Here is a 19286-nt window from a genome sequence, read left to right as displayed (position 1 = left end):
CCATGTCTGTGCTCCTCCAAGACACCACACCCATGCCTCCCTCAGCACCCTTGCCTTGCTGGTTTTCCTGTTTGGATGTTTTTGTCTGGCTCTCTGCATGGCTGAGCCCTTAGATTTCAGATCTAAGCTCAACTGTCATTTTCACGTGAGAACTTTCCTGAGCATCCAATGAAGAATATTTTTGTTCCATGATTCTACTTTATTTATTAATAATAAAAAACAGTAGCTAACATTTACTATTTACTACATACCAGGCACTGTTATAAAGCCCTTTCCAGTTTAACAAATTTAGCCCTAGTAACAATTTTATAAGGTAGAAAACTTATAGATGAGAAAACTCAAACACAGAGAAATTAAGAAACTTATTTAATTCATAAAATTAGTGTCCTAGTCGTCTATTGCTGTGTAATACCCAAATTAGTGACTGAAGTTATTATTATTTCTCTTGGTTCTATGGGTTGACTGGACAGCTGGGTGGTTCCCACGTGGGGACTGTCACAGTGTTGCAACCAGAAGGCGTCTTACACGGCTAGAGTCATGTAAAGGCTGGACTAAACTGAAATCAAAGGGGACTTCTTCATTCACACATCCAGGCCTCAGCTGGGATGGCAGGGGCAGCTAGTTCTGGGCTGGCATCTCTCTCCAGACAGCCTCTCCATGTGGCTTCCTCAACCTGACAATCTTAGGTGGCTGAAGTTCTAACACAGTAGCCAGCTTCCTTCAGAGTGGGCATCCCACAAGACCCAGATGGAAGATGGAAGTCTTCTTATGACCTAGCCTTGGAAGTTATACAACGTCACTTCTGCTTCACTCTGCTGGTCAAAAGCGAGTTCTGGGGCCATCCCAGATTCAAAAGCAGGGCTTGTATAAGAGCATGAATACCAGATATGGTTCAGTGGGGGAAGTGGGGGGTTGGGTGGGGGTCATCCTTGGAAGTTGGTTACCACAGTGCATAAATGCCAGAGTCTAGACTAATACACAGACAATCTGACTCTTGAGCCTTCACTTTAAACCACCATGCTCTAAAATTATTATTTTTTAAAATTTTGTTGACTTTGTTATTATCTCTCTGCCAACCCCTCTCTAACTATAATCAAAGCTTCATGAGTATAGGGACGTGATGTGTCTTGCTCAGTTGGGTACTCAGAACCTAAAGCAGGGCTAATATATAATATGTACTTTATAGTTGTTGAATGAATGAATGAATATCTTATCTTTTTAAAAAATTACTCAGCTCCCAATGTCAGGTATTTTAGATTTTCACATTTGGAAGGTACACTGTAAACTGTAAAGTATAATAATTATTTAGGGTACTAACAAACCTTCAAAACACAGTGGCTCAGACAAGCCACAGATTTACTTTTCTCTTTCATATCAGTGCAGACCTAGGCAAGTGGGTGACTCTGCTCCGCAAGGACACCCAGGGATCCAAGTTTTTTCTACCTTGTTAGTCTGTCATCCTTTGGGGGTGACATATCTGAGTGAAGCCAGCTTACCTTCACCAGCCCTGAGGAGGTGGGAAAAGAGGATGGGAGGCAAACAGATTCCTTGTAATAATGGGATCTGAAAGTTATACATATAAGTTCCACCCCCATCCATTGGCTTCTTTAGCTTCAGGGGAATTTGGAAATATGGTTTCTAAATATGCTGTGCTAAAACTTAGGGTTAGGGGGAATCTATTAGAAAAAAGAAGAGGAGCCTGTTCACAGAATCTGCCAGTGTATTTATAGCATAAATGATAAAGTTAACTATAATGTAAAGACCTGAATCTTTTGTTTGACCCTGATGTAAAGTTTACTTTCTGTATAAGCTAGCTTTATTGTTTTTATGCAGATGACAGTTCTCTGTGAAATTATAATTAGTCAAAATCTAGTGCTAATGGGCTTCAGGTCTCATTTGGAGCTCAGAATCAGTTGAAAAACATTTAACAACTCACCTCTGGCTACATGTTTGAGGTCACACACCAATGTGAGGCATTCCAACGAATGTTGTCATTAACTTACCTTCAAAATAAAAGCTTTATAAAATTACTACTTTTGAGGCTAGACCAGTAGAAATGTATAGGTTATATTTACTAACAATCATTGGTACTCACTAAAGCCCTCCAAGTTGTTTTACAAGAGTTGAGAGCAGCTCTTTAAAAAAAATTGCTCTGTCACTCAGGCTGGAGTGCAGTGGCACAATCTTGGCTCATTACAACCTTAGCCTCCCAGGCTCAAGCGATCCTCACACCTCCTCTTCCCAAGTAGCTGGGACTACAGGTGTGTGCCACTATGCGTGGCTAACTTTTAAATTTCTTGTAGCGATGAGGTCTCATTATATTTCCCAGGCTGGGCTCAAACTCCTGGACTCAAGCAATCCTCCTGCCTTGACCTTCCAAAGTGCTAGGATTACAGGCAGGAGCCACCACACCCGGCCTGACATATTTTCAAGGTTTGATAGTAGGGTGCTGTTCTAGTCAGTTTAGGCTGCCATAACAAAATACCGTGTGGCTTAAACAACAGAAATCTTTTTTCTCACAGTTCCGGATGTTGAAAGTCCAAGATCAGGGTGCCAGCACGATTAGGTTGTGGTGGGGGCTCTCTTCCTAGCCTTAACTTTAACTTCATTTAACAGCCTCCTTCTCACTGTGTCCTTATGTGGCCTTTCCTCTGAGTGCATAGAGAAAGACAGGCAGAGAGAGAGAGAGAGAGAGAGAGAGAGAGAGAGAAAGAGAGAAATCTCTTCCTCTTATAACATCATTGGCCCTATTGAATTAGGAACCCCCTTTAAGACCTCATTTAAGTGTAATCATCTCCTGAAAGTCCTATCACCAAATACAGTTACACCGGGGGATGGGACTTCAACATGAATTTTGGAGATTCACAATTCAACCCATAAAATTCACTATTAGAAATTATAACCAAACAATGTTTTTGTTTTATTATTATTCCCAACTTTCCGCCTATTCAGGATTAAGAGAAGATGTGCTTAGGACTCTTCTCTCGTTTGAATATTTACTGTAGATTTTATACCATTGGCAATAATGGCAACAACAATAATCCTCAAGCATTGGCTGTCTTGATTTTCCTTTTTGAGGAATCATTAGGATGAACTGTACATCTAGATTCATGATCTATGATGGGGGCGGGGAGGTCATCTGATTCTCATTCCTAAAATTTGCAGAGAGAGGAGGACTATTCTTTAGTTAGAAGCTCTAAATGAATTTTAAAGAACCATTAGTAGAAGATTTTAGGAATTCTTTATCTAGGGCATTTGAGTATACCACACTGCTCCCACACAGCAATAGACATGGGTTAGATCAATTTACTAATAACATTTGCCAAATGATTTTGGTGGGTTACTCCATAGACAAAACAAACAGTTGATGGACTGCAATGGGGTCTTTTCAACTGGTCACTCTGACATATTTTGGATAAAGCCAATATTATTTTAAGCTAGAATGTTAAGCAGATACTACACTTCTTCCTCTCACATGAATAAGTGAATTCTTTTTCCTCTCAATCTAATTGCAAAGCCATCTACAGTGAAATAACTTGCCCAGGAAGGATAGGATTCACACTTCTCAAATGAATTTGAGTGGAAGAGTAAACTAAATGTTGGATGGAAAGTATAAAGCTTACATCCTATCAAATTTTAAAACATGAAAGTCCTTAATAGAATTATGATTTTCTGTTCATTTTATATTTTTCTCTTAAATTATTGCGGTGGGAAAATACTCCTGGACTGTGAACCAAAGGACCAGGTCCAAGTTCTGCTTATACATGTAACTAGTTGCATGAACTTGGACTGAGCCCTCTAACTTCATTGGGTCTCAGTGTCCTTTTTAATGTGCTGACAGCAGGGATGGGTTCCATAGGGTTAATTGAGATGATGCATACAAAGGGATTTTGTTTAGTGCTTAACATGTAGTAAACATTTATAAATACTGGTGGTTGCTGTAATGGTAGTTGTTGCCATCTCTTAGGCCCTTTTTAACAGCAACATTCCATTTTTTTCCATTTCCATTTTTGGCTAGGGGTAAGATTTTATAGACTATAGCAGGGATAAGATTTTATAGAACATAAGACTTTCAGCAATAACAAGATAATAATAATAACTCAAAATGAGTAAAAGATGATAGTCATATGTTTGCATCCTGAAAAAACATAGACTTGCATTGGATCTTTTATGGAAAATGGAGCCAAATTTGCTATTGCTGATGAGGGAAGCCCTCAATCAACAAACCAACCAAATAAACAAAAATGCTTTTTAAAATGATGCTGTTGATACTTTGGGAGGCTGAGGTGGGAGGGTCACTTGAAGCCAGAAGTTTGAGACCAGTCTGGGCAACAAAGTGAGATCCTGTGTCTGTGAAAAATAAAAAAATTATCTGGGTGTGGTGGCGTGTGCTTGTAATCTCAGGTACTCAGGAGGGTGAGGCAGGAGGATCACTTGAGTCCAGGAGTTTGAGGCTGCCGTGAGCTCTGATTACACCACTGAACTCCGGTCTGGGTGGCAGAGCAAAACGCTCTCCAAAAAAGAAAAATGATGCTATTGAATAAAAACTTTAAACTTTTAGAAAGAAGGAATAAATAATCCATGCCTCTCTAATAATAATATTTACATATGATTTCCCATTAAATGGGGGCAGATAATAGAATCATTAAGCATCCATTTCAGTCTCACTTAAATATATACATTTTATTTTAATTTTCATATATGCATTCATATTCATATATATTTTCAAGTATTAAAAATCACCTGAGAACCAAATCAGTTATTGCATGTATTGTTTATCATTTTGTCTTTAAGAAGAAATTTTAAAAATTATAGTATATTGTTATGTCATAAAAAGCATTGAAAGGCTTAAATGTTTCACCTTCAATTTTTCTATTTCTACCAAGTGACTCTACTTGATTCCGATTATTTTGCATCCTTTTCTCCCCCTTTAATTATCTTTTACAAAATGTTCAAAGTCAGTATCTTAATGATGAATAATCTTAGAATAACTGTAGTTTATCTCCTCATGCCTTGTGGACTTTTATCCACTAGATAAAAGCTTCATGGACTTCCCAAGCAATAAAGAATTAGCCTTAGAAATTTTATAAACCATTTAGGTTAGGCAGCATTTCCATTTTTCCCCCTTATTTTTAAATAACTTTTCTCACTGTGGAAGAGACTCTTGATCTGACAGATGTCTTTTCTTTTCCCCTTGGGCTCTTTCAATTTGTGTTGTAAATTTTTAAAAAATCCTTAAAAGACAACATGAATATAATATGCTTGGTAAGATGTGTTCTTTTTTTTTTCTACAAAAATTAAACATTGACATATAAAAACAACTCACGTTGTAAGGGGCTTCCATCTTTCATACTGAAAGTGTTACTGACACATACCATGTGAAACGAGTTAGAGAGTAATTTTATCTCAAAGCGTCTGCAGATTTTTTTTGTCCTTCACCTATACAAAATGACAAATAGGAATAAAACATTCTTTATCACATCCTAGAATACTCATGAATTTTTATATCAAGTGACTGATGTCTATTTTTCAAAAAATATTGTTTTCGTGACATGAAAGAAAAATGTAGTATACACCAGGCTGATGGCTGTTTGTAAGATGGCAGCATACTTTGTCATCCCACAGATTTTTTCGACAGGAAAAATGTTGAGAGGGACGATATCTTTTTTGACTGCTTGTTTCTGAAATGTTAAATAAGCTACATTAACATGCTTCACTTACATTGTTTCTAAATATGCAAAACCATCAGAGGAATTTTCGTCGTTAGGATAATCCATGCCAATTTTTTTTCTCCAAAAATATAAAGATAACAGACAAACTGGTATTTTGGGAAAGAGCTTAAACTATCTAAACAATTGCCTTCCTTCCTCCCTCTGCTTCACAATCATTGTAAGTTCTTAAATATTCTAAAATATTTTAGCTTTCTTTTCTCATATTTTAATTTTTGGTCTGGGCCAGATTGAGGTAAACATGCTCTGTTTCACTTACAATTACATCCAAAATAGTGGGATCACTTTGTCCAAATCATCTTTTTATTTCTAGTTTCTATAGTTGATTTCCTTTGATGACATGCACAATGTTAACTTCAGTTAACAGCTACCACTCCACAACCAAACTCGACTGAGAGTTGTAAACTTGTGGAAACAAAAAAACTTAAATGCCTCTGACAAAAGGGAAAAGGAGTTTTAAAAAGGTGGGCAAGGCAAAAGTTATCATGAGGGCTGTGGGTAACTCTATAGTGTAAGTAGCTATTGACCTGTCTACCAAGTTACTGAAACCTCTCCCCAAGCTCCAGGAAGGAAAATAAAGTGTTAGTAGAAGTTTCCTGTAATCCTTCCTCATTGTGACATAAGATCCCTTGGGAAATCTGCTGCTGTTGTTGGATTTCTCTGCTTCTATGTGGAATAGTGGTTATCTTTCCAACGCCATATTCTAGGCCCCTTAGTGAGTGGTCCAATTCATTCTTACTCAGATACCATCTTCATCAGCAGGTCTTCTCAAATTGCTGTGTTTTTAAAATTCTACTTTCACTTCAATATGGGCACATAAACAGAGTGTGTAAATATTACAGTTTAGCACTGGAGCTCTTTCTTCAAAATGGCAAACAGCGTATAGATTGCATTAATTGACTGAAAAGAAAAAATTAACCAGACTTAGTATTTTAGGGATATTATGACAAAATTTCACTTTTTAGCAGCTTTATGGAAGTATAACTTGCATACCATAAAATTACCTCTTACAATTCAATGATCTTAGTAAGTTTTTAGAGTTGTGAAACCATCACTACAGTCCAATTTTAGACCATTTCCATTACCCCAAAAGTTCTCTCCTGCCCATTTGCAGTTAATCCTCACTTACCTAGCCCCAGGCAGTCATTGATCTGTTTTCTGTGTCTAAACATTTGCCTTTTCTAGACATACTATAGAAATTATAAAATACATGAATCAGAGTATGTAATCGTTTGTGTCTTCTTTCTTTCACTTAACATGTTTTTGGGGTTCATCTATATTATGGCATATATGTATGTGTATTTTGTTCCTTTTAATTGTTGCATGGTATTCTTGCATTTCAATTTTTAACCAGATATTTGGCATATTATGGAAACACAGATTCAGCTAAAGGACAGCAGTTTTGACTTTAGTATTAAGAACTATATATTAAGTGTTTTAAAGAGAAACAAAATAAGTACTTTCCTTTCACTTCTGAAAACCACAGTGGAGTGTGATGACTACTTCTTCTAGTTCTTACAACACTGTAATTTGTTGTGGGAAGGTTATAATAGATAGACCAACTTTTTCTTTCTATCAGTAATTCCTGAGAAAGAAACTATGTTACTACCATGGTCTTTTCATGCAGACACTGGCTTGGATATATTATTTCCGCTTCTATTCTGGGATTGCGTTAGGTATGAAGAAGGAGGAAAAAACTGAACAACAATACAAGATAGAAAGCAAAAGCTTAATATTATGCACCAGGGATATTGAGACAAACTACAGCTATATTCAACATAATGGATGAATCATAGAAATGTGCTTAATCATAGGAATATTGAATGAAAAATCAAGCCATAGACTACATACAATATGATTGTATATTGTATATTGTGTGTGAGAAAACTATATAAAAACATAAGGGATTGTTGAAAACAAAATTCAGAATGTGATTTTATCTGGGATTTCAGGGGTATGTGATTGGAGGAGCACAAAAATAGATTTATAGGTGTTGGCAATGTAGTTTTTAGGTGTTGAATGGTGGTTCTGGGTGTTTTAAATGAATGGTGGCTAAGGTGTTTGTGTGGATCAAATATTGTGTAATTTTGTACTTGTATGATATGAAACCATGAAACTCAATATAACCTCAGAAGTTTTATAAAATCATTAATTATACCTTCTGGAATAATGTAGAAACTGATTTATATTTATGATGATGATAGCCATTCTTTCATAGTACTGAATTATTTCCATTGTTAACATTCAAAAGAAAATCTACAGTCCACTCTCCAGCCATATGCCAGGAAGAATAAACTGTTGAAAGTGGTAACTTCAGTGAGACCAAACACTTTTTTTACCCACTTGACTGAATATATTTGGGGTTTACCACGTTAGGCTTTGGGACTGATTGTTAAGTTATTTTTTCCATTCACCTTTTGAGATTTTTCACTACTCATTAAGCACCTCCATTAGAGAGGAGGGAAAGGGAAGGAGAGGAGGTGAAATTCAAAACGCTCAATGTTATTTCAGTGTTGGTTAGCAAGCTGTACTGGTGAGAGTTATGGGACAGACACCGAAATTAATAGCCATACCAAATACTTTGGATTATCTGTGAAACTCACTGTCTATTGAAAGGTGTTCTTTAAATAGAGTTACAAATAAAAACAGCCCTTTTGGATGGGTTCTGCATCAAGTGACAGAAAACCCATTTTGACTTAAGAAAGAAATGGGGAATTTATTGGCCTGTATAGGTCAAAAGTCCAAGGCTATAGTTGCCAACTATAGAGCTTAAATTATTAGAAATCAGTCCACATTTCTCTCTGCCTTCTTTTTAATCTTTATTTTTCGAGAGAGACTGTCACCTGTTGCCCAGGCTGGAGTGCAGTGGCACCACCACAGCTCACTGCAGCTGCCCAGGCTGAAGAGCAGTGGTGCGATATCGGCTGACTGTAGCCTCAACCTCCCACGCTTAAGCGATCCTCCCACCTCAGCCTCCCAAATAGATGGGACTACAGATGCACGCCACTATGCCTGGCTAATTTTTATAATTTTTGTAGAGATGGAGTTTCGCCATATCAGCCAGACTGGTCTCAAACTCCTGGGTTCAAGCGATCTTCCCACCTTGGCCTCCCAAAGTGCTGGAATTACAGGTGTGACCCACTGTGCCTGGTCTTCTCTGCCTTCTGCTGGTTGACTTCTGTGTCAGGCTCCAAACGGCATTAGAGTCACTGCCTGATGGTCCAGACCTCCTCCCAGGCATAGCCTTGGTGGGAAGAAGAGGGAATGCTCTTCTCTTTCAGCTCCAGCAAAAGGTTTGCAGCTGTGAAAGGCCCACTGGACAGCACAGACTTAAACCTGAACAAATCTGTAGGTTACTTGTTCTCTCTACTCTTTCCCCCAGGCACAGATGAATGTTTTCATGTCATATCTTTGACCCCCACTTTCACCTATACTAACTCTTGTGATCAGAATTCTTTCTTTCCCAGTATTCTGAGCTTGCTTTTGTAAGGCCACTGTCACATTTCTAATGAAAAATACCAATGGCCTTTTTCTTGGTTTTCATCCTTTTTGTTTTTTTCGTACAGCATTGGTAGCTGGCTTATTATTGGTTTATTATAAACATTTTATAGTGTTTACCACCAGTTTACACAAAGAATGCATAAGTATATTTTTTTATGGTAAAGCTTCAAATAAAGCAGAATCAAAATGAGAAAGTTTCACTTCACACTGCTGTCCTACGCTCCTTTTTTCTCCATGTGGTGGCCAAGCTTGAAGTCCACCAAATACTTGTAGTCTATGAATATCTATCATCTATCAATATAGATATATAGACATGTTTGTGAGTATATATTTTACATATATTTTATAATGTTTTAAATTTTCTTGTTACATATTTGGAAACTTAACCACACATATGTTATCTTGTGATTTAATAATAGGGCTTGGAAATCTTTCCATGGTAGCAAGCATAGGATATTACACAACCTTTCCCAATGGTTGTGTAATATCCTGTGGTATTACATCATGATTTAATCATTTCCTGATTGATAGGCATTTAGGTTAACTTTTAAAAATGTTATTTCAAATAATGCTATATCACTTTCCAAGTCTTTAGTTAGTAGTTGTACATGTATGGTTGTCCAATTAGGTTTTTCTTCTGGATTTAAATCCTGCAGTTCAGAAATGAATCTTCAAATGCTTTCTGGTCATTTCCTTATGCACTTGTCTCACAGGCAGCATGCTCCAAGCTAAGCTCTTTACTTTCTCTTTCAAACTAACTGCTACATGTCAGCATTGATCATTGATGAGAAGGAAGACTTGGCTATTTGATAAGAAGAAATAACTGGGATTTCAATGAAATATTTGAGAGAATTTTGATTGAATTAATTTGAAATCATTACTGAATGTTAGGTATTTTGTTAAATTATAAATTTTGATTTATTAGTTGTATAAGTAGGGTTTGCATTAATAAAACCATAATATCAATAAGTTGATCAATATAAAAAGTACAAACAATAGGAATTATTCCTGTCCAAGCAGGACTCTCCTTAAATATATAAAATAATGTTATCAATACCTATAACAACTCATGTTTCTTGCCTGCCCCTCAAGCTCCTTTTTCATTTAGCAAATATTTATTAGTACCTTCCATGTATCAAGTAATGTACAAGAATCTGTGGACTTTTATGGTTTGCATGTCTCTTGTTCATCTCCATTTCCATCTTATTCTTTGGGTTGAAATACAAGGCACAGCATCTTGTTTCAGCCAGCAGGCTGTACTTGCAAGCTGCAAATCAACAGATGAAATGCTGAATGGGCATTTATTTTCTCCTTTCATTTAACGCACATTTTGAACTGTCATATTATCCTGTTTTAGTCTGTTTTATTAATTTAGATTTGTGCCTTAAATAAAACAATTGAGTTTTTTTGGCTGCAAAATAGCCAGGTCTGAAGCAAAAGGGGATCTTTAGTTTATAGTGACCTTTCTCTTCTTTCAGTGAACTAGCTGCTGGAGGGAAATGAGTGTCTATGAGAGGCAGAATAGTACAGCTAGGTTTGGTGCCAGATGAATGGATCATTCTGCTCCTTTCTGGCTGCATGAGCTTGGGCATAATTAACCTATGTAGCTTCATATGCTTGTTTTGAGAATGATGTGAGGTTGTACAAATACACACACAAAAAAAAAATTAGCACATTTTAAGTACTCAATAAGTATTAACTCATTATTACATGCTCTATTTGTGTTTCCTGTATGTTCCAGGTTAGAGGTCTTTTTCTGCCATTTTTTTTAAGTAAAATATATTATTTCACTTATTTAGATATATACCTTAATCTAAACTTTCTAGAGAAATCATCATTCTCTGTATAATGTGAACTTTTAATGAATTGTCAGCTATCAATCCCAATTCTATGTGCTTGAGCAAACAAAGTTACCATGGAAATCTCTATATAACAAAATGATTATAAAACCCATATAATTTATGTATTTTAATAAACGATGACTAAAATGTGAATTTCAAGGCAATCAAAATATTTGAGATTTTAAAATACTTGAATTTTTGCTATAAAAGAATTAGATCCACAGTGTTGTCATAATTTTGGTAAAACTACAGAGCTGTGTTATACATGTGACAGATATAAAAACACCGTTCTACATTTAAAGAAGTTAAAAGCAAAGAAATATATTTGAAAAATCTGAATCCCATGCCTCTTTAATGGCCATATTTCACTGTGATAATATTATACTTTACAGTTCTTCAACACATTTGGTAATTTCATACAAATATAAATTTTATATGATCCTTTGTAACAATTCTTTCTGCATCTGGTGTTAAGTATTTACAAGAGTACAAGCTCATTTCTCAATATTAGCCTCCAAAAGTATTGTTTTCATATAAAAGGTGGTAAAATAATTTGTACCAAGTTGCACAGAATTAGCTGTTTTATATTCACTAATTACTTGCTTATTAAAAGCAAATTTAGCAATTCAAAAAACCCTGTAATTTGAAGGAAAAGATTTACTGTGTACCAGGTGGGTTGAGGGCTTTACATGCATCATCATATTCAATCTCATAATAATGTTTCTAAGTAGATAATATCTCCCTTTACACACATAAAACCAGTACTTAGTAAGATTGTTTACTCAAGTTCATTCTTTCAAATCAGGAAGAAGCTGATGAAATCCAAGTTTTTCTGAGTGATATTTCTCCATTGCCTCACACCACTTCCTAATTATCTGCTTGTTGTAGAAATATTTCTTAGTAGAAAAACTTCCAAATTCCTTTATTTGTTAGGGGGACTGATGTTCTCTCAGAGATGGACTCTTGGATCTTTATAGAATTGTTCAAACTATTTCATTTTTATTTTATTTTACTTATTTATCAACAAAATTTTAAATATTTATGTATTTATTTTTTAGAGACAGGGTTTCACTCTGTCACCTAGGCTGGAGTGCATACTGCAGCCTTTAACTCCTGGGCTAAAGTGATCCTCCCGCCTCAGCCTCATGAGTAGCTAGGACTATAGGCACATACCACGACATCTAGCTAATTTTTAAATTTTTTGTAGAGACGGTGTCTTGCTGTCTTGCCCAGGTTGGTCTTGAATTTCAGTCCTCAAGTGACCCTCCTGCCTCAGCCTCCCAAAGTGCTGGGATGCCCAAACTATTTTAGGGACTTGGCTTAGTATCTTTGTAACATGTGTAGATAGCTACTAATTGCATAAAAATATATATATATATATATATATATATATAAACTTATTAATTATGTCTCTATTTACTTGAGTTTAAAAATTGAGATACTCCTGTTCCCAGGGGAACAGTCTTAGTCCGTCCAGGCTACTATAACAAAATGCCCCAGACTGAGTAATTTAGAACCAATAGAAATTTATTGCTGACAGTTCTGGAGGTTGGAAAGTCCCAGATCAAAGCATCAGCAGATTTGGTGTATTTTCCTCATAGATGACACCTTCTGTGTCCTCATGAGGCAGAAGAGGCAAGGAGGCTCCCTCTGGCTACTTTTATTAGGGAACAAATCCCATCCATTAAGGCAGAGCCCTCATAACCTAACCACCTCCTAAAGGCCCCCTCTTAATACTATTGCATTGGAGATTAGGTTTCAACATATGAATTTTGGGGAGACACAAACATTAAAACTATAGCAAAAACCAATACTGGTTTTTGGTGGGAGATAGACTGAGTGTGGCACATATACTTATTTATTTAGTGTTTTAAATATATAGAAATGAGTAGTGCCTTCAATGTGTTTTCTCATGGTTTAATATTATGAAAAGTTACTATTACCTGCTATGAAGGTGAAACTTGTTTTTGTAGATAATTTTCTGAGCGATCATATTAGTACTAAAACTCACTTATAAGACCAACGTGATAGATAGGAAGTACAGTATAAAGAGTATAGACTTTCCTGGAGTCAGACTGCCAATGTTTGAAACCAGCTTGTTTTGCTACTTCCTCACTAGAAAACCTACTTGAGCTCTCTGGGCTTCGATGTCTCCATCTGGAAAGTAGGGACACCAACAGTTCCTATGGTGAGGATTAAAATACATATAAACTCTGCTTTGGAGAGCTTGGCACATAAAAGGTATTCAGTAACTCAGAGCTGTTTTCATTAGGTTCTTTAGTAGTTAGCCAAAATCTCGTAAAGACTTACACAAAATATTTTACCGAACTGCCATTACTTAGATCAATAAATGAGAACTGAGCAAGATCACTGTTCTTAAATGTTAAAATAAGATTTAAGTTAGAAAAGAGAAAGGGAAAATTATCACAGATAATTAGGGAATCAGAAACATTTGAAGAGATTAATTACTAAATTACTTTAAAGAAATTTCTCCTTAAAGAGTAAACACCGATTATTTTGGAGAAAAATATGATATAGCAAAACTTAAACTAGAAGAGACAAAAAAAAAAAAAAGAAAAGAAAAGAAAAGAAAAGAAAAAACCCTAACAGTTCTTAGAAGAATTGAAAAGCTGTCAAGACTTTCCACTGTCCCCTCATCAGAAAAGCAACAAGCTTAGATGTTTCTTTCATGGGATTCTATCTCTAAGGAACTGATAACTCCATTATTACTTATACAGTTTCAGAGGATAGAGGGAAAATAAAGTTTCCAAATTATTTTTATGAACTGTGTATAACATTGATACCAAATGTTAAGAACGCTAGTGCACTTGAACCTGTGCATACGTATACCCAACCATCCACCATATCCAAGAACTGTGGCCTATTTTCATCTAAATCTTTGCAAAAATCCTAACCAAAATATTTATAAAAAGAATGAAGCAACATATGAACAGACTAATATGATACATATAAGTACATTTATACAATTTTATGTGTATGAAAATGATGTTTTAGTATCAGGCACTCTACTATCTATTAACATACTCATTATATTCATATGTCAGGAAAGTCACATAGTCATTGCTATGGTCTGTGCATTAGTCAGGGTTCTCTAGAAGGACAGAACTAATGGAATATATATATATATATAAAAGTCTATGTGTATTTACATATATATATATGTATATGTGTATCTGGCCCTGATGCCTTCGCTGTATATGTATATGTGTATATACATATATATATGGGAGTTTATTAAGTATTAACCCACATGATCACAAGGTCCCATAATAGGTTGTCTGCAGGCTAAGGAGCAAGGAGAGACAGTCCAGGTTCCAAAACTGAAGAACTTGGAGTCCGATGTTCAAGGGCAGGAAGCATCCAGCATGGGAGAAAGATGTGGGCTGGGAGGCTAGGCCAGTTTCTCTTTTCACATTTTTCTACCTGCTTATATTCTAGCCACGCTGGCAGCTGATTAGATTGTGCCCACCCAGATTAATGGTGGGTCTGCCTTTCGCAGCCCACTGACTCAAATGTTAATCTCCTTTGGCAACACCCTCACAGACACACCCAGGATCAATACTTTATATCCTTCAATCCAATCAAGTTGACTCTCAGTATTAACCCTCACAGTCTGGCTCTGTGTCCCCACCCAAATCTCATCTTGAATTGTAATCCAAATTGTAATCCCCATGTGTGGGGAGAGGGACCTCATGGGAGGTGACTGAATCATTGGAGCAGTTCCCTCATGCTGTTGTCATGATAGTGAGTCAGTTCTCACAAGATCTGATGGTTTTGTGAGGGGCTCTCCCCCTTTGCTGTGCACTTCTTTCATTCTTCTCCTTCGAGATGCCATGTGAAGAAGGACGTATTTGCTTTCTCTTCCGCCATTATTATAAGTTTTCTGAGACCTCACCAGCTCTACGGAACTGTGAGTCAATTAAACCTCTTCCCTTTATAAATTACCCAGTCTCAGGTATCTCTTTTTTCTTTTCTTTTTTTTTTTTTTTTTGAGACAGAGTCTCGCTCTGTCTCAAAGCGAGACAGAGTTGGAGTGCAGTGGCGCATCTCGGCTCATTGCAAGCTCTGACTCCAGGTTCACGCCGTTCTCCTGCCTCAACCTCCTGAGTAGCTGGGACTACAGGCGCCCACCACCACACCCGGCTAATTTTTTATATTTTTAGTAGAGACAGGTTTCACTATGTTAGCCAGGATGGTCTCGATCTCCTGACCTTGTGATCTGCCTGCCTCGGCCTCCCAAAGTGCTGGGATTACAGGCGTGAGCCACCGCGCCCGGCCAGGTATTTCTTCATAGCAGCATGATAATGGACTAATACAGTAAATTGGTTTTGATAGAGTGGAGTGCTGCTATAAGGATACCTGGAAATGTAGAAGTGACTTTGGAACTGGGTAACAGGCAGAGGTTGGAACAGTTTGGAGAACTCAGAAGTAGACAGGAATATGTGGGAAAATTTGGAACTTCCTGGAGACTTGTTGAATGGCTTTGACCAAAATGCTGATAGTGATATGGACAATGAAGTCTAGGCTGAGTTGGCCTCAGATGGAGATGAGGAACTTGTTGGGAATGGGAGCAAAAGTGACTCTTATTATACTTTAGCAAAGAGACTGGCAGCATTTTGCCCCTGCCCTAGACATCTGTGGAACTTTGAACCTTAGAGAGATGGTTTAGGGTATCTGGCCCCGATTCCTTTGCTGTTCCAGCCTTTGGGCTTTGGAGTGTCTGAACCGACTCAGGGCAGAAGGGATCCCCCAGCACAGCACAGCCGCTCTACCAAAACATGGCCAGACTGCTGCTTTAAGTAGGTGCCCAATCCCATTCCTCCTTACTGGACTGGACCTCCCAACCAGGACCTCCAGCCACCCCTGGCCAAGCTCTCCAGCCAACACAGATCTGAATTCCCCTGGGGCAGTGCGTCCAGAGGGAGGGGCAGGCCACCATCTTTGCTGTTTAGGCAACTTAGTTGTTCTAGCCTTTGGGCTTTGGAGAGTCTGAGCCGACCTGGGGTGGAAGGAATCCCCAGCACAGCACAGCTGCTCTACCAAAATGGGACCAGACTGCTGCATTAAGTGGGTGCCTGACCCTGTTGCTACTTACTGGTTGGGACCTTCCAAACAGGGCCTCCAGACACTCCTGCCTGAGTTCTCCTGCTGAGAGAGATCTGAATTCCTCCTGGAGCAGCTCTCCCAGAGGGAGAGGTGGGCCACCATATTTGCTGTTTGGGCGTCATATCAGCCTTTGGGTTTCAGAGTGTCTGAGGTGACCGGAGGCTGAAGTGGACCCCCAGCATAGCATAGATGCTGTGGCAAAACGTGGCCAGACTGCTTTTTAAAGCAGGTCCTGATCCCAGTTCTCCTCATTGGGTGGGACCTCCCATCCAGGATCTCCAGCCACTTCCTACAGGTGTCTTTGGGCCAGCAACAGTTCTGTAACTCCCTGGGACAAAGCTTCCAGAGGAAGGGGCAGATTGCCATCTTTATGATTTTGCAGTCTTCACTGGTGACACCTTTAGGTTCTGGAAAATCCAAGGTGACTAGAGACTGGAGTGGGCTCCAACCATACCACAGCAGCTCTACAGAAAAGTGGCCAGACTGTTACATGAGTGGCTATTCCCATATCTCTTTACCAGGCAGGTCCTTCAGGCCTGGGCCCCCAGCCACCTCCTGCCAGAGCTATTGAGCCAGTACCAACTCAGCAACTATCTGGACGGAGCCTTCAGGGGCAATTGAAAGCCTCTTGGCCACTCCCCCTGTGGTGGAACTGTCCTTGCCACCTCAGACTAATGTAAGAGCAAAGACCCTAAGTGCCTTGTCCATACCTCCAACAAGTTGTAGTCAACCTAAGGAGAGGAGGCCAGTCCCTTTCCCATAAGTCCCACACATTCCCCCTGGCTCATCACTAGACAGGGAACCCCTGGCTTGAACTCACAGCACAAACCCTCCATCTTGCTGAATGAACTGTGTGATTGCTGACCTGCATCTCTCTGGGATGGAGCTCTCAGGAGACAACCAAATGGCCCATGGCCACAGCCACTACTAAGATCTCTTCCTCTGCTGCCTCTAAGCTGGGGAAGGAATATAAACACTGAGATTGTCCCAGAGCTATAGTGGGCAGCCCAGGAGTGCCAAGTTGTGAGCTACAGGCAGCACTCAAGGGGGAGAGGAATCCACACTTTCAGAGAACTGAGAGGGAACATGGCTGCAACTGTGAGGAAACATAGGGGAGCCACACAACTGGGCAAGAGTCTACTAACTGAACAATATGCCTCGGTGTCACCCACTGGATCACACCCAAAGGCTTCAACACCAAAAATACTTCACTGACATACCTCTGAAGCCAGAGGCAAGAAGTCAGCTTCAAATAGAGACGCTACATAAAGCCTTGTTCCAGTGAAAACATCCAAAAAAGAAGTCTATTGACCATACTCAGTGTACACTGGAGTTAAAGGAACACTCACACACAAAGAACTCCAGTAACTCAAATGGCCGGAGTGTCATATGTCCTCCAAACAACTACACCAGTTCTCCAAAAAGAGTTCTTAAACAGGCTGAACTGGCTGGAATGACAGAAATAGAATTCAGAATAAGGATATAAACAAAGATCCTCAAGATTCAGGAGGATGGCAAAACCCAATCCAAGGAAAATAAGAATCATGATAAAGTAACATAGGAGCTGAAGGACAATATAGCCAGTATAAAAAAGAAACCAGTGGTTCTGACAGAGCTGAATAATACAATATAAGAATTTCACAATGTAATCACAAGTATTAACAGCAGGATAAACCAATTCAAGGAAAGAATCTCAGAACTTGAAGACTGGTTCTCTGAAATAAGACAGTCAGACAAAAATAAAGAAAAAAAATAAAAAGGAATGAACAAAACCTCTGAAAAGTATGGGATTAGGTAAAGAGGGCAAATCTATGAATCAGTGAATCTATGAATCACTGAAAGGGAGGGGGAGAAAGCAAACAACTTGGAAAATATATTTCAGGATATAATCCATGAAAACTTCCCTAACCTTGTTAGAGAGGCCAACAGTCAAATTCAGGAAATATGGAGAACTCCGTCAATATCCTACACAAGAAGATTATCCCCAAGACACATAATTGTCAGATTTTCTGAGGTTGAAATGAAAGAAAGAATGTTAAATGCAGCTAGAGAGACACAGCATGTCACCTACAAAGGGATCCCCATAAGGCTCCCTGTCACCTACAAAGGGATCCCCATAAGACTAACAGTAGACCTCTCAGCTGAAACCCTAAAAGCCAGAAGAAATTAGGAGCCAATATTCGACATTCTTAAAGAAAAAAATCTTCAACCAAGAATTTCATATTCAGCCAAACTAAGCTGCCTAAGTGAAGGAGAACTAAGATCCTTTGGAGATAAGCAAATGTTGAAGGAGTTCATTACCACCAGACCTGCCTTACAAGAGAGCCTGAAAGAGGCACTAAATATAAAAAGGAAAGACTGCTACCAGCTAATACAAAAACACACTTAGACACACAGACCAGTGTCACTGTAAAGCAACCATACAAACAAGTCAACATAATAGCCAGCTAACAGCACAATGACAAGATCAAATCCACACATATCAATACTAACCTTGAATGTAAACAGGCATAAATGAGCCACTTAAAAGGAACAGAATGGCAAGCTGGACAAAAAAGCAAGACCCAATGGTATGCTGTCTGCAAGAGACACATCTCACACATAATGACACTTACAGGATTAAAATGAAGGGATGGAGAAAAATCTACCAAGCAAATGGAAAATGTAGGGGCTTCAATTCCAATATCAGAAAAAACAAATTTCAAATCAACAAAGATAAAAAAGAACAAGGAAGGGTATTACATATGGTAAAGGGTTCAATTTATCATGAGGACTTAACTATCCTAAATATATATGCACCCAACTCAGGATAATGAGTTCTTGATGAATTGAGCACCCAGATGTATAAAGCAAGTCTTAAGAGACATACAAAGAGACATAGACTACCACACAGTAATAGTGGGTGACTTCCACACTCCACTGACAGTATTAGACAGATAAGGCAGAAAGTTAACAAAGATGTTCAGGACCTAACCTTAGGGTTGAGCCAAATGAATGTGATAGATGTTTACAGACGTCTCCACCCCAAAACAACAGAATATACATTTTTTTTCATCACTACATGGCACATACTCTAAAATCGACCACA

At 38.2% G+C, this 19286-nt stretch overlaps 1 long non-coding RNA gene across 1 annotated transcript in view; it reads left to right on the top strand.

Annotated features, from left to right (window-relative positions):
- The window catches only part of LOC135970541 (uncharacterized), a 71882-nt gene that overhangs the window by 8259 nt on the left and 44337 nt on the right, over positions 1–19286 (top strand). The gene's annotated exons all lie outside the window — the stretch shown is intronic.

This window comes from Macaca fascicularis, chromosome 4 (assembly GCF_037993035.2).
Source record: "Macaca fascicularis isolate 582-1 chromosome 4, T2T-MFA8v1.1".
Classification (NCBI taxonomy): Eukaryota; Metazoa; Chordata; class Mammalia; order Primates; family Cercopithecidae; genus Macaca; species Macaca fascicularis.
The sequence above is the reverse complement of the archived record's forward strand: the minus strand, read 5'-3'. Positions and strand labels throughout refer to the sequence as shown.